Source organism: Lepidochelys kempii, chromosome 5, assembly GCF_965140265.1.
Source record: "Lepidochelys kempii isolate rLepKem1 chromosome 5, rLepKem1.hap2, whole genome shotgun sequence".
NCBI lineage: Eukaryota > Metazoa > Chordata > Testudines > Cheloniidae > Lepidochelys > Lepidochelys kempii.
In genome coordinates this window covers 45579800-45595503 of record NC_133260.1, presented here as the reverse complement: position 1 = coordinate 45595503, position 15704 = coordinate 45579800, and the positions used below count along the sequence as shown (strand labels likewise).

General features: G+C 41.2%; 1 protein-coding gene and 1 long non-coding RNA gene across 3 annotated transcripts in view; both read right to left on the bottom strand.

Annotated features, from left to right (window-relative positions):
• ARSB (arylsulfatase B) overlaps positions 1–15704 on the bottom strand; it is a 100227-nt gene that overhangs the window by 64807 nt on the left and 19716 nt on the right. The gene's annotated exons all lie outside the window — the stretch shown is intronic.
• Positions 6013–14342, bottom strand: LOC140911329 (uncharacterized). Its single transcript, XR_012158905.1, has 3 exons — positions 14042–14342; positions 12251–12358; positions 6013–6944 (listed from the first exon to the last, which is right to left on the bottom strand). It is a non-coding gene; the product is annotated as an uncharacterized lncRNA (long non-coding RNA).

The following is a 15704-nucleotide window of genomic DNA, read 5'->3' as shown; positions in this document are numbered from 1 at the left end:
GCTGCTATTCCAGAAACTGAGAGCTGCTTACATAGTAACACCATCAACTGCCTGTAATCCTGTACAAAATATGTGCACGCAGTGTTCAGTGAGGAAAATATGGTCAATGATCATTCATGTTGCTAGTTCCAGTTTCAGGACTTTTGATGAACTGATTGTTTGTCTTTTAACTAAGCGAGGCAACTTTATTTTCACTTCCATCTTAAGGAAAATCAATTGAGAAGACAGTTGCTCCCCTTTAAAATAAAGGGGTTTTGTAAATATTTATTCTGAATTAAATTTAAGATTGAGTTTAGTTTTCAAGTGCAGCCTCCCTCTTTTAAAATATTCCTTTATATATGTACAGTAGATAGGAACAGGATAAAGTGATGCCTAAGTAGGATTGATAACTAGTAGCAAGTCATGAGCCTGTTCCTGGGAGTATTGAATTTCAAGATTCAAAACTCTTAACTGCTAGAACTTGGTTGCTTGCGGGCACCTTTTCAGTGTTTGTATTCACTTAAGGCATTTGGAAGTTTATTTTGAATATTATATTTGGGTCTCTTCCTATGTTTACAGGAACAATGTGATTATTTTAGAACAGCACTTACTGGTATGTGAAATACATTAAGGGCCTAATTAGGATATGTATTTATAGCACCGTTATAAAGGGGTTAAAAAAAAAAAAGGAAGTGAGGCCACTATTACTGTGCTTTTACAGATGCTATGTATGCGTATCAAGGAGCCAAGTCTATTAAGCATTTATACTTCCAGCTGCATGGAAAATACCTGTATAAGTGACTCAATCCTACTGTTTTCTACTTTTAAATCACAGCTGCAAGGTAAGACGACATGACCAAATGCTAACACATGTGAGACTCGGAACCAGCCTGAGCCAGCTTTAGGTCTATAGCTACTGTCAATCATAGTAATGTATAACAGAAGGTTATTTGGTTTTTTTCTTTTAAAGTTGGGGAAAACACAGAGCCTCAAGAAAAGTGAAGGAGCTTCTGATGAGGCTGCCAACCATACAAGAATATTGTGTCAATTTTCTTCAGTTTCTTATTTTATTAAAAAAAAAAAAAGCTGCTTTGGTCTAATACTTCTTTAAAACTAATATTACTTTGTTCCAAGGATATGGGGCTGCCAAACCCTCAACAGTCACATGTGAATGACAGGGACAAGTGATTTCATCTGTGCTTAGTTTCATAGTTACGTCTGCAAAAAAATTTCTGTTGTAAATGCCTGGTACTCCCCTTCTCCTAGTTTACTCAAGGTAGACCGCTGTGACTGTGTATTTTGTTGCTTATCTTACACAAAATAAACATAACAATCTGGAGCTAATTTAAGTGGTTTACCATATCAGGATACAGCTGGGAAAGATTTTAAGAAAAAGGCTCAATGTGAACAATAGAGCTGTGAAGCTGAACAGCAGAGAGCACAGGAAGGCTGTGCAGACAACCTGGCAGACAGCTGTCAGCCACTCCAATAACAATTCCTGCAGCCAATGAAAACTGGCCAGCGTCTAAGCTCTCAAACCAGCCCAGGAACACCAACAATAAAAACAAGGGATTAAAAAGTTCAGTGTTAATCACAGAAGTGTCACAGCCATAACTCAGTGTGAGGAATATTTCAGCTGTTCTTTGCCCCTTAAGAGATAACAAGGAGGAACTGCTGTGGTTTTAACATTGCCATTTCTTCACAAGATGGGCCAAAAGCCTTAAAAAAAAAGGGGGGGGGACACAGTGTAGCACATGTATTGGCTTTATATAGCATGAACTATGACTTGATTTAGGCAATCAGAGAGATTTACATCTGTTTTTCACATCACTTCTCTTCCTGCCTGGAGTGGTTGAATTTTTAACCATTTGGAGCTACATCAGGAATTTCCTGGCTCACCTGGCTAGTGGCAAGAACCACATGTCTACTGGTTCAAACAAGTTTAAATAAAACAACTTTTTATTAGTACCAATCATTTTAGAATACTGGATACAATCACAATTAATATTCAAGCACATGTCTACTCATGCTGCCTTGTTTAACTGCTCCCTCTCTTCTTGAGGATCTGCACTATGCCTTTTTGCCCCCACCCCTCCACTCCACTGAGACAGTTCAGTAAAGTCACCAATGACTTCTTGCCAGACAAGTCCAAGAGGCTCTCATTCTTCTTGACCTTTCTGCCACTTTCAACAACACTATCCTGTGCTCAATCTCCTTTAATAAACATCTACAATCCAATGCAATCACTACAATGTATTTATTGTATTGAACACTTTCTAACTTCACCTCTGCCATTAATTTTGCATTTATAATCAGCTGGAGGTTCAAATGATAACATTTAGACATAGAGGTAATCTGTGGACACAATCAGGTAGTTGAACATTGATTTTCATCATTTACACCCCTAATTGATTGTGCCTGTAATTTGCTATAGGAACAAAATCAAAGGCAGTTTTTAAGAAGTTTGGCTGTAAAATATTAAAACTTGATAGAAAAGCATGCAACAGATATTATAATTCTGCACCTGCAGAATTTGTTGGCAAATCCACACCATGGGGCAACACAGTTCCCTATTTAAGAACAGTTTGTTCTTAAAACTGTTAAATGTAAAACCTAAAGAAGTGACAACTTAAATGGTAGCATGGTGAGCTATTTTACTGCTGCTCATTTGAACAAAAATCCTGCTTCTCAACTCTTACCAGACACCGAAAAGCTCCCACTACCCCTTACCCAGGAAACTATTTCTCGAACTTGTACAATTCATTACAGTGCAGATATGAATACAAAAATCTTTGGCACATCCAAACTGTGTGAACTACATAAAATTGGTTAGTCTCTAAGGTGCCACAAGTACTCCTTTTCTTTTTGCGAATACAGACTAACATGGCTGTTACTCTGAAACCTAAAATACACTGAGATTAATAACCAAACATAGGGGCTACTGCACTGATTAAATATGAACATGAGTAATATAATTTGTTAAAAACATCTATTTTAAAATTTAAATGAAGCTGCTGCAGAATTTCCAGTTTGCATGCCAAAGAATGCAGGAATCTTGTCATAGAATGTAGGGTCAGCTTCCACAGAATACAGAAGGCTTTGGCACAAGAATAGGTACAGACAATATTACACAGGACAACAGTGTCCAAAGTCCAAGTAAAAAGTATTTGTTATTTAACTGGAAATGTGATGATAGAGAGGGAGCTGCTCCTGTCACAGAGGACATATGAAAACTGGCCAGAGTGCGAGGAGACTGCAAAAGAATTAGAGAGGACTAGGTAAATGTACAGAGGAAGAACAGAGATCTAGTTTGAGACAGAGCTGAAAATAGTCTTTAATGTAATGACAAGGAGCTATATGGGGGACAGGGCAAAAATTAATATATTATTTCAATTATTAGTAACATGAAATGGCTTCTAGAAATCCAACAGTTAGAGCTTTCCAATTCACACTTATGTCTATAGAGTCCAGAGTGCAAGACTTCTCTGCCACTCCAAGGCTCCTCTTCCCTGTTCATTTCTGTCAACTCAATTGATCAATTGCTCCAATGAACTCTTTCCCCTCTATGCCTAGATATTTTGCCCAGTTCTCTTAGTGACAAATCCATTTCGGAAAGCCCAAACTCTGGCTCACTCACAATATCTGTTTCCTCTGGGTATTCAGGGAATAAAGGTTTGGGTCCAATATAGTTGGTCTGCAACAGAGTTTGTGGTGATCTGCCTTTTCTTAAGCCTTGTCTATGTAGGCTGAAGAAAAGGGAGCAGTCAATTTCTAAATCTTGGCACAGCTTCCTGTTGCATAGCATTTAAAAACAAAAACAAAAAACCCCCAACCTTTTATTTCTGTCCTTACAGGTAAAAAGCCAAGCCCTCAGGATCTCATCTTCATTACTGAATCTTCCTCCCCCTCTCTGGCCCCTCATTTCAGCACTTATCCAATCATATCACTGCACTCTTTAAATACCTCCACAGATGCCTCTTTTTCTACCACATCAAGTTCAAGTTTGTCTTTGCCTTTAACTCCCTGAACGTAGAATAATAGAAATGGCCTAGAAGGGACTTTGAGGGGCCATCTACTCCAGCCCCCTCATGCTGAGCAGGACCATGTATACTTAGACCATCCTTGATGGGTGTTTGTCTAACCTGTTCTTTAAAACCTCCAATGATGGGGATTTCACAGCCTCCCTTGGAAGCTTATTCTAGTATTTAACTATCCTTATTTGATATTAGGGAAAACTTTCTAACCTAAATAACCCCTGCTGCAGATTAAGCGCATTACTTTTTGTCCTAGCTTCAGTCAACATTGAAACTACCCTTATCATATTTGAAAGCTATCAGGTTCCCTCCTCAGTCTTGTTTCCCCAAGACTAAACATGCCCAGGGTTTGTTTGTTTTTAAAACCATTCCTCATAGGTCAGGCTTTCTAAGCCTTTTATTATTTTTATTGCTGTCCTCTGGATTCCAATTTATTCACATCTTCCTTAAAAGTGTAGCTCCCAAAATTGGACGCAGTACTCCAGCTGAAGCCTCATTACCCTGCCATATCTCATATGACACACCTGATAATACAACCCAGAATATTATCTTTTTTCCAATTGTATCGCATTGTTGGCTTATATTCAATTTATGATCCACTATAACCTCCAGAACCTCTACAGTATTATTACCACCTCCCCAATTCTCCTCCATTTTGTATTTGTGCATTTGATTTTTTTCCTTTTTAAGGAGCAGTACTTTGCACTTGTATTCACTGAATTTCATCTTGTGGATTTCAGAGCCATTCTCCAGTTTGTCAAAGTCATGTTGAATTCTAATCCTGTCCTGGCATAAGTCTTCCCCTCCCTATTTGACCTGGTCTCTTATTGTGTTGTCCTTTATCACCTTAGCTCTACCAATGACACCACCTACAACATTTTGTTTTTCTCTCCCCAACCATCTCTCTGCATTTTTTCACATGGTTACCCATATATATGCAATGCCAATCCTGGTCTGCAAAGCCCCTATCCTCACCTTATTGAAATATCTCCTTAAGTTTCAGTTCTTCAGCAACAAACAACAATCATAGCTGCCTAGTTTTTAGTGGGTTTTTTTTGGGGGGGGGTGTGTGGGGGTGTGTGCATGTGTTTCAATTCATTATTCCATCATGCTGTGCACTAGATTCACAGAGTAACTAAGCAGTATTATTTACATTGTACTTATCCTTCCTCCCACAAGTCTCCCCCTGTTTCCCTAACACTCATTCCTATCAACCCATTTCTATCATGTCTGAAGATAGCTTGTAGAGCAGGAGTGGGCAAATTTTTTGGCCCAAGGGCCACATCTGGGTGGGGAAACTGCATGCAGGGCCGGGGCAGGGAATGCAGGGTGTAAGAAGGAGCTTAGGGCAAGGGGTTGGGGCGGAGGTTCAGGTTAGGGTGCAGAGTGTGGTAGGGGGTTCAGGGCAGGGGTTTGGGGTGCAGGAGGGGTGTGGCAGGGGGCTCAGGGCAGGAGGGGTTTGGGCTCCAGCCCGGTGCTTACCTGGAGGGGCAGTGCCCCCCACATCCCACAAAGGCAGGCTCCCTACCTGCCCTGGCCCTGCACTGCTCCTAGAAGCAGTCAGCACCACATCCCTGCAGCCCCTGGGGGAGTAGGGAGGGCAGAGGGCTCCGCACACTGCCCTCAGCTGGGGGTTCCACACCCGAAGCTCCCATTGGCCAGGAATGGGGAACCGTGGCCAATGGGAGCTTTAGGTGTGAAACCCACTGGTGAGGGCAGCGCATGGAGCCCTCTACCCACCCCACCCCCAGGGGCTGCAGGGACATGGTGCTGGCCGCTTTCAGGAGCGGCGCGGGGCCCACGGTGCCATAGGGGTGGCAATCCCACGTGCTAGATCCAAAGCCCTGAAGGGCCGGATCCAGCCCCTGGGCCATAGTTTGCTCACCCCTGTTGTAGAGTCTTCAGCCCTAGGATCATGTTTTTAATCTGTATTGTGATAGACCTAGCACACTTCAGGGTCCTGTAAATTAATAATGATCAGTGACCAAGACCTACACAGTTTCATCTTCTTTGGTGATTTAATTAGAATACATGAATTTTCAGGAACATTGGAATTGCCATACAGTGAGATTTGTGGCCCGTTTTATCTAGCATTTTATTTCCAACAGCAGCCAAAACCAAATGCTTCAGAGGAAAGTGGAAGAAGCCCTATAGTGAACAATCACACAATAAGCTATCCATAGGGGAAGTTTCCTAAGAGAATGATTTATAACTTGCCCTTCCAAACTTTGTTTTAAATTAGAGAATTCTAACAAGATCAGAGTTAAAAAGAATTGAGAAAATTACACGATTCAAATGTAATTTTTAATGAGTACAGTAGTAATAAGTTAATTGTAATTAGGAATAAATGTATCACTCTTGTCTTCAAGTCTTTTTAGAATCAGAACCTGCAAAAATGTATTGCTGTTTTTATATTGTGTCTAGCACATCTATATTCTGACATGCTGAATAAGTTCCATCTTACTCATACTAAGGGTGACTTCTAAATTTTATTGCTGAAGGTGAAAAACACGTTGAAGTTAAGCCACTTGCAAATAGACATTTATGATATACTGCATACAGGAATAGCATGGGCAAGGGGAAGGAGAGTATGAAGTGATATCTGCTGAATTTTGAAGGATGCTTAAGTTTCTTCTATACCAAATGGTTTCTTCTCTCATACGATCAAAATTCATAGGCTATTTCTTCTAATTCTGGAACATTCATATACTATTCAATTTTTAAATAGATGTACCAACAAGAGCCACATTGTCTCCATACTTAAATAGGTACAAAAAATTGTAAGTGAAAATGGGAAAGGAGAGGGAAAAGAAAGCCACGAGTCAGTAAGGAATCTGGTAATTTGTTTTTCAGGCATCAGTGACCCAAGTGACAGCTTCAAACTTCTTACTAATTCTTGATGCAGAGCAGACAGTATTACAGGCTTCTTTCCTAAAAAAAAAAATCAATCAGTGGTGGAATTTTGCCTCCTACTGTATCAACCAAGGAGGACAAGGACATTCCACTTATTGGCAAAGTGGAGTCTCTTGGAATAGTGATATTTTTCCCCCTGTATAAGAGGGCTTAACGTTAACTGCTAGTCAATAGTTAATGAATTACAAAGGAAGTCTGCAATATATAAAAGTTTAAAAGTTATTAATCTGTAAACTATAATCTAGAATTTCTCCCTGATTTCAGTGTTTCATGGGAGAAGCCTAAACTCTTCCATAAGGATACTTAACTTTTTCTTAATCTAAGCTCACGATTTCAAATCGAGCTATTTTGAGAACATTTATACGGGAGTGACATTTAAAAAAAACATAAAAGTGTTATTATCCTATGCAAAAAATACAGTACATACAGCCTTTTTCAGAAAGTGAATCCTAGTGTCCTAAAGACCTAACCTTGCATTCCTTACACATCCAAAGCTCAAAGTTTTGGGTGTGCAAGGAAGCATTCTGATAGGAAGGAAGGTTCTGATAGAGCTGGTCTACAAGAGATTTGGTCTGTAGAGCTGGTCTACAAGAGATTTAATACTTGCCTTCTCTTTTCTTGACTGCTATTCTATTAAGCTATTAGATGTCAGGAGGTAGCAGATACTATTAACTAGCCATCTCATAATATTTTTCTAGTACAGTGGTTCTCAACCTATTTACCATTGTGGGCCCCATTTGCAGCTCTCTGTTTTATGTAGGCTGCATCCACGCAATATATATACATACATACACACACACACACACTATGTGTATGGCCCTAAGGGTTGTCACATGGGCTGCAGCTGTGTGCTGACTGGACCGCAAGTGGCCTGTGGGCCATAGGTTGAGAACCACTGTTCTAGTACATGATACTAGTCTAGAACCGTAAATTAGTCTGTAGAACAGGGAGGAACTATTTAAACATGTGCAAGGAGGCATAATTAGACTGGAGAACATTATCAAGGAAATGAGAGAAAGCCCCATCATTTGGGATATTTAAGACAGGCTGCATGTAGGAAACTGGCAGAATCACATAATTTCTAGGGCCAGCCATGTGCCACGGTAAGGCAGGGAAGAAGCAAACTGTTCCTGCTCTTTCCTTGTGCGGCCTCTGACATGGCTCCCCACCAAACCTAATCCCAGCAGAGCACCCCCTCACTCCTCCTCATGGAGCGCTCAGCTTTGTGATTGTGCTTCTAGAGACTTTGGAGTTCCCTTGTAGCCTCCCAAAGCAGTGCTGCTCTGAAGCAGAGAGCTGTGCAGAGAATTGATGGGGAAAACTGCCAACCTCAAACCTCAGTATGAATACTCCAAGCCCCTCAAAATCATGAGATTCATGATTTTTAAACCAGATTTGTAGAAAATAAGTTTGGAGGTCTTTTTATTTGCTTTCATGTTATAGGCCTTAGGGATTCATGTTTTTAAGTTATCACAAACTTCAGGTCTAAATTTTTTATTTTTTGAAGAGAGCGGAGATTCTCACCTAATCAAATGAGTCTAAGAGCTGGGCTTTAAGAAAAGCACAACATAGCTCAAGAGTTGCAATAAAATCATAACAATTTGCAACACTGATTAAAGAAGCACTTCCCTCACCAATCCCATCTACCAAGTCTCATCATCCAAAGCCATCCCAGTGTTCCTTCCTGGGAGCTAAATACCACAATTATTTGTGACTGCAAAAGATTGTAGGGTATGATTGATTCTGGGATAGTTTAAGCCATATTTTGGGTCAGACTCAAAGTAAGTATGAGAATCACCGCATTAGGTGACTGAAGAGGTCTTTCCCATCTCTAATGTCTATAGCTGGAAAACAGGAAGTTACGCACTTTGTGCAGTAACTAGAGTTCTTCAAAATATAGCCTCCTTTGGGTGCTCCACTTCAGGTACGTGTGCATCCCTGTGCCTTTAATCAGAGATTGTTGGTAGCGGGGCCTGTTTGGCCCACACATGTGCTCTGCATATCCTCATGCCCTGAACCAATGAACTATAGGGCTGCACAAGCAAACCACCCGCAGTTCCTTGTCTACTATGAAGTCCCACAGAGGAAACTCCAAAGTAAAGGGGAAGGAGGGAGGGTAGTGGAGCACCCATAGAGAGACATCTCAAAGAACTCCAGTAACTCCACAAGCTGAGCAACCTCTCCTTCTTTGAGTAGTGTCCTTATAGGTGCTCCACTTCAAGTGACTCCTGAGCAGTAAACCCACAAGGAGAAGGAAGCTTCAGAACAGTCTAACACTGAAGACAGAATTGCGTTGATAACAGCAGCAGCTGCTCTAAAGGTCTGAACCAAAGCACAGTAATTGAAGAAAGTATGTACTGAAGTTCAGGTTCCAGATTTGCAAATTTCAGCAACTGGAACATTCTTGAGTAATGCCATGGAAGTAACCTTTGTAGAATGGGTTAACGCTGCTAAAGGAGGTGGAATGTTGGCAGAGTCATAATATGATAGGATTCAAGATGGATTTCTGGGTGGAAATTGGGATCCCTGTGATCTGTCTGAATTGAAACAGTTTGATAGACTTTCTGAATGTTAAGTTCTGTCCAAATAGAAGGCTAATGCCCTTCAGACATTCAGGGTATAGAAGGCAGCTTCCTGCCTAGTCTGATGTGGTTTCAGGTGAGGGGGGGGAGAAGGGAGATGAATGATTTGATTAATATGAAATGCAAAAAACACAGATAAAAAGTTAAGAAAACGATATCATTATGACCACATCCTAAGGAACATTGTAAATGGGGGGGGGGTATGTCATTAAAGTCCCCAGCTCTCCGATCCTCCTAGCAGAAGTGATGGCCACCAAAAAAGCCGTTTTCACTTGATGGGTGAAGCAACAAACACATAGCTAATGGAAAAGCCCTTTTGAGCATGAGGCAATGAAGTACAAGGTTCAAGTCCCATAATGAAATCTAACTATTTTAAACTAAAGCAGGAGACCAAATTGAAGCACCTGGGGTTTAGCACAGAGGAGATCCACAAGCTGAAATAATCCTGACTGCATTAAACAAACATTCCCTGTCCGTGATTTTTTGTAAGTATGGAAGATGAATTTTCATACGTTGTTCAAGCCTTACACAGCATTCCTGGTTATAGCATTGCTGCTCCATGTCTCCTTCTCTGGAGAACAACAGACAAAGGGAAAGTTTTCTTTCCCAATTTAAAAAAGTTCTACCTTCCCATTGGCTCTTTTGGTCAGGTGCCCACTTCCTGTTCTTTACCTGCGGGACTTTTAATCCTTTACAGGTAAAGCAAAAAAGGAAAGTGATCAGGAACAGCCAGCATGGATTCACCAAAGGAAGGTCATGCCTGACTAATCTAATCGCCTTTTATGAGGAGATTACTGGTTCTGTGGATGAAGGGAAAGCAGTGGATGTATTGTTTCTTGGACTTTAGCAAAGCTTTTGACACGGTCTCCCACAGTATTCTTGTCAGCAAGTTAAGGAAGTATGGGCTGGATGAATGCACTATAAGGTGGGTAGAAAGCTGGCTAGATTGTCGGGCTCAATGGGTAGTGATCAATGGCTCCATGTCTAGTTGGCAGCTGGTATCAAGCGGAGTGCCCCAAGGGTCGGTCCTGGGGCCGGTTTTGTTCAATATCTTCATAAATGATCTGGAGGATGGTGTGGATTGCACTCAGCAAATTTGCGGATGATACTAAACTGGGAGGAGTGGTAGATACGCTGGAGGGGAGGGATAGGATACAGAAGGACCTAGACAAATTGGAGGATTGGGCCAAAAGAAATCTGATGAGGTTCAATAAGGATAAGTGCAGGGTCCTGCACTTAGGACGGAAGAACCCAATGCACAGCTACAGACTAGGGACCGAATGGCTAGGCAGCAGTTCTGCGGAAAAGGACCTAGGGGTGACTGTGGACGACAAGCTGGATATGAGTCAGCAGTGTGCCCTTGTTGCCAAGAAGGCCAATGGCATTTTGGGATGTATAAGTAGGGGCATAGCGAGCAGATCGAGGGACGTGATCGTTCCCCTCTATTCGGCATTGGTGAGGCCTGAGTACTGTGTCCAGTTTTGGGCCCCACACTTCAAGAAGGATGTGGATAAATTGGAGAGAGTCCAGCGAAGGCCAACAAAAATGATTAGGGGACTGGAACACATGAGTTATGAGGAGAGGCTGAGGGAGCTGGGATTGTTTAGCCTGCAGAAGAGAAGAATGAGGGGGGATTTGATAGCTGCTTTCAACTACCTGAAAGGGGGTTCCAAAGAGGATGGCTCTAGACTGTTCTCAATGGTAGCAGATGACAGAACAAGGAGTAATGGTCTCAAGTTGCAGTGGGGGAGGTTTAGAGGTTACCTAGGGAGGTGGTAGAATCTCCTTCCTTAGAGGTTTTTAAGGTCAGGCTTGACAAAGCCCTGGCTGGGATGATTTAACTGGGAATTGGTCCTGCTTCGAGCAGGGGGTTGGACTAGATGACCTTCTGGGGTCCCTTCCAACCCTGATATTCTATGATTCTATGATTCAAAGAACTGCTACCAAGAGGGATTTTACAGCTAACTGGCTGGGTGGGTGTCCATCAAAGGGAGCTCCCACCCACGCTCCCCCACCCTCAGTTTATCACAAGGGGTCACTGTGCAGTATAACTAGGGCTGGTAAGAGCCAAGGTGTGGCTGGCACACATGCTGGAGGCTGTGTGAGAGCAGTCCAGGGTAGAAGCTACAGCAGCAAGGCAGCATGGTAAAGGACATGCCAGGTTAGAGAGCAGGAGTGACACAGGTATTCGTTTGATTGGATTGTACCCAAATTCCAGGGCTCACTGTCGCTTTTTTTTTCCAGATGTGGTCGCTCTATCTCAAAAGAGAGAATTGGAAAAGGTTCAGAAAAACGGCAACAAAAATTATTAGGGGTATGGAATGGCTGCAGTATGAGGAGAGATTAATAAGACTGGGACTTTTCAACTTGGAAAAGAGACGACTAAGGGGGGATATGATAGAGGTCTATAAAATCATGACTGGTATGGAGAAAGCAAATAAGGAAATGTTATTTACTCCTTCTCATAACACAAGAACTAGGGGCCACTAAATGAAATAAATAGGCAGCAGGTTTAAAACAAACAAAAGTAAGGTTTCCCCCCCTGCACAGTCAACCTGTGGAACTCCTTGCCAGAGGATGTTGTGAAAGCCAAAACTATAACAGGGTTCAAAAAAAGAACTAAATAAGTTCATGGAGGATAGGTCCATCAACGGCTATTAGCCAGGATGGGCAGGGATGGTGTACCTAGCCTGTTTTCAAGAAGCTGGGAATGGGTGATGGGATGGATCACTTGATGATTACCTGTTCTGTTCTGTCCCTCTGGGGCACCTGGCATTGGCCACTGTCGGAAGACAGGATACTGGGCTAGATGGACCTTTGGTCTGACCCAGTATGGCAGTTCTTATGTTCCTATGAAATTAGCAACCAAATTTTAAATAAATAAAGATATCCTGGATCACATTCAAATATCAGCCTGTACATAGTTTCACATCAGAAAGCTACTGCTAAGCATAGAGAGGGAATTTTGGGCTACAATTTGTATGCCCAGTTCCTTCTTGCTTTCCTCAGAATTGGTGGAGCAGGGCAGGACCTAGTGTCAGCAGTTGTGGTAAAGTGGGTCTGTGCATAACCCCTCCTACGGGGCAAAGCTGTATTTAATATGATTCTGTATTAAATATTGCTAGTCCATGCTAAAAATCATGTAGGGACTAAATATGCCTCTAATTCCAGAAGTAATTCAATACACTTCATAAAAATTTTATTATGGTTAATGACTGATGCTACAGATTTTTATGTATTTTCTAAAAGGAAAATGGAAAGTAAACCTAATCGGGGGGGGAGGGGGAATGCTGGATATATACATAAACCCAAGTAAGAAAAAGAACCACTTCAGCCATATGCATATAAACCCAGGCTATGTGTACACTAACCTTTTTGCCCCTAAAATGTCCTGTCATTGCTATCTTCAATGCAGTTACCAGTAGTAGCAATGGTAGGAGTCCTAGTGTAGTGGCTGCTTGCATTAGAAGCACAATGTCATCTAACCCTGCTCAGAACAGACCTGGTGGTTAAAATTCCTGTGTTGCCTGGTCTATACTAGTGCTTCCACCATTGCAATCAACAGATGCACTATTGGGAAATTTCAGAGATAAAAAGCATAGTGTAGATAAACAGGGGTACATTCATAAGCCTCAACTAAAGACAGGTGGGAAGACTCCCAGTTCAGAGCTCTCACTTTTTAGTGTTAGAATCCCAGTTAGGGGCCATCAAGTTCAGCTTAAGTGCTTGTTATTAAACATAATCATATAGGACAAAAACTAGTACTATTAATATCAACAGTGGTTTTGCTGAATAACTGTGGAAAAGAGCAACTTTTTGCAGCCATGTTAGAGCCTCCATGCTACAGGCGTGCAAAACAATTAAGCCTTAATACTAGGTGAAACTAGCTTATTTTCTGCTTTTCACCATAAATCCAAACCTCAGGGCACAATATTTCTTTAAAATATTTCACTTACAATAATTGGCATTTTCTGACCAACTCTCACATTGCTCTAACACACTCTGTCCCTTAGAGAATCAATTCTCATGTCCTGTGTAATGTGCAAAGTTATTGCAAGGTGACAATATTTTTTTATTCCTAACAAGAGGGCCTGTTTTTCACTAAAGGAAAGATCCCCCCCACCACACCCACACACAAAAAAGACTCAGTCAGCACTGAAATATGCAAGTCCAAAAGATATGCACCTGAAGTTGTTTATACTGAATGTGCAATCATCCAATTAAGTGCAGGTGCTATAACCCAGTACACCATCTACATATATTTTTATGAGTTTAATTAACCCTAAATAGGTGGGTAATACTTGGAGATTCACCCAATCAAATAAGGCCATGAAAGTTCCCTCAACCAAACTGAATTTCCAAATTTGGAAATAGCTGCAATTCAGACACTTTGCTGGCATTGTGCTGTGCACTATGGAATTCTCTAGGAAGACTAGTTTTGCTCTAAACCCTGTAAGACTTTGTCCATACCACAAGAAAACAGGTTCATGCTAAACTGTGTCCAAGAGCACAGCATTCAAAATTAACTCTTACAGGATCAGAAACTGAGTTGCTACAGCCACTCTGCCTTTCTGGTATGTCAGGCTACCTTGAAGCAGTAGTCCCTGTGAAGTCCACGAAGGGCAACCTTTCTCAATCCAGCCAGAAAGATAAAGAAAAAAACACTTTTAGGGACTATACAGAGGTCATTGGAAAAAAGGTAGAGCATGGCCTACAGGTCTTTGAGCCCATACTTAGGACCTTATTCCCAGGAAGCAGAAGAATAGCACACAGTGGCATGTAAAGCCACAACTGTAGTTCCCAACCTAATCTGTAGCAAATGTCAGGAAGGAGGTCAGCCTGGCAAAAGAGAATTCAATGGGAGAGCTCATAGAACAAGAGTGAGATGATAGGCTAGAAGGGAAAACGAATGGGAAAGGACAAAAGAATTTTCAAGGTCAATTAGATACTGGGGAATGGGTAGTTACAGAAGGTGTCTTCATGCTGCTTATGACCCAAGGTGGGTCCAGAGGGCCTATAAGCACTTCTCACTTCTCTTCCTCATCTCATAAGCCCCAATCTGAGCACTGAGCAGGCACAAATATTTAGTTTAAACATGGCTAAAAAAAATTGTACTATGGACACAAACTTGCTATCCACTTTAATCTGTGCTAAGATGGAAAAAACACATTTTAAAAAGTTTTATGGCCAGGGTTTTTAAATGACTGATTGCTTTTCTACAGTATACACTTTTATATTGCTGAACTAATTGGGGAGTTTTACTGGGATTTTTTTAATTTTGGTATGTGAGAAGCCTTTTGAAATCAGATACGCACAAAACAGCGTTTAGTGAAACTTCAGCATGACTATATGTAATCAGTTCTGTACAACTGCAACTATCCTAATCCTTAAACAGCATTTACAGATTTCTCATATTCATATAAGCAATGTAGTCTTTCGAAGTGTCAAAAAAACAAGAATAGTTAAGTTTTGGGGAAAAAAAACGTTTCCTGGAACACATACACAGGCATATATAATGCAATTTTGCCCTTAACTTTATCAATCACATGTAAAATGATATAAGAGCATCTCTAGAGGGAAAATAATAGTCGGTCACGTGTTCTGTTATGGAAAGGTTTTATAACATGTCAGTTTTCTTTTAGCAATGTAAACTAAGTTTTGAAAGGAAAAGCTGTACATTACATCTTACAGGACTCTTATGGTAATTAACATATACTGCAACATTTTGCAAAATGAAACAGTTAACAGAGGTGAAGGAGAGGCTGGGAGGGAGGGAAAAGCAGACCCCTATACAGGACTATTCTTTAATCTCTCTCCTGCTACTATGGCAGCAGATCCTCTGGTACCCATGAGATCCCAGTCCTGCTGCAGGGCTGTACAGTTCTCCCATGCAGGGTTCTAAGGGAAAGTTATGATTTTGTTTTGGCAATTATGACCATCTTATCATTTAGGAATAAGTTTAAATGTTAAATAACTTACCTGTTTTAACGAAAAAATAATGGATGCCGAACTCAAGGAGACTAGCTTGCTATAATGCTGGCAAGTTTCCATCCAAGGTATTATATGTGCTACACATAGTGATGCCAGATTTCAACTTGTAGCATTCTCACCTGTAGTCATGGTCCATGTTCCAAAACAAGACTTGGACTACAGAGCTAGGAGACTGCTGAACTGGTGGAGATTACATCCTTTATTT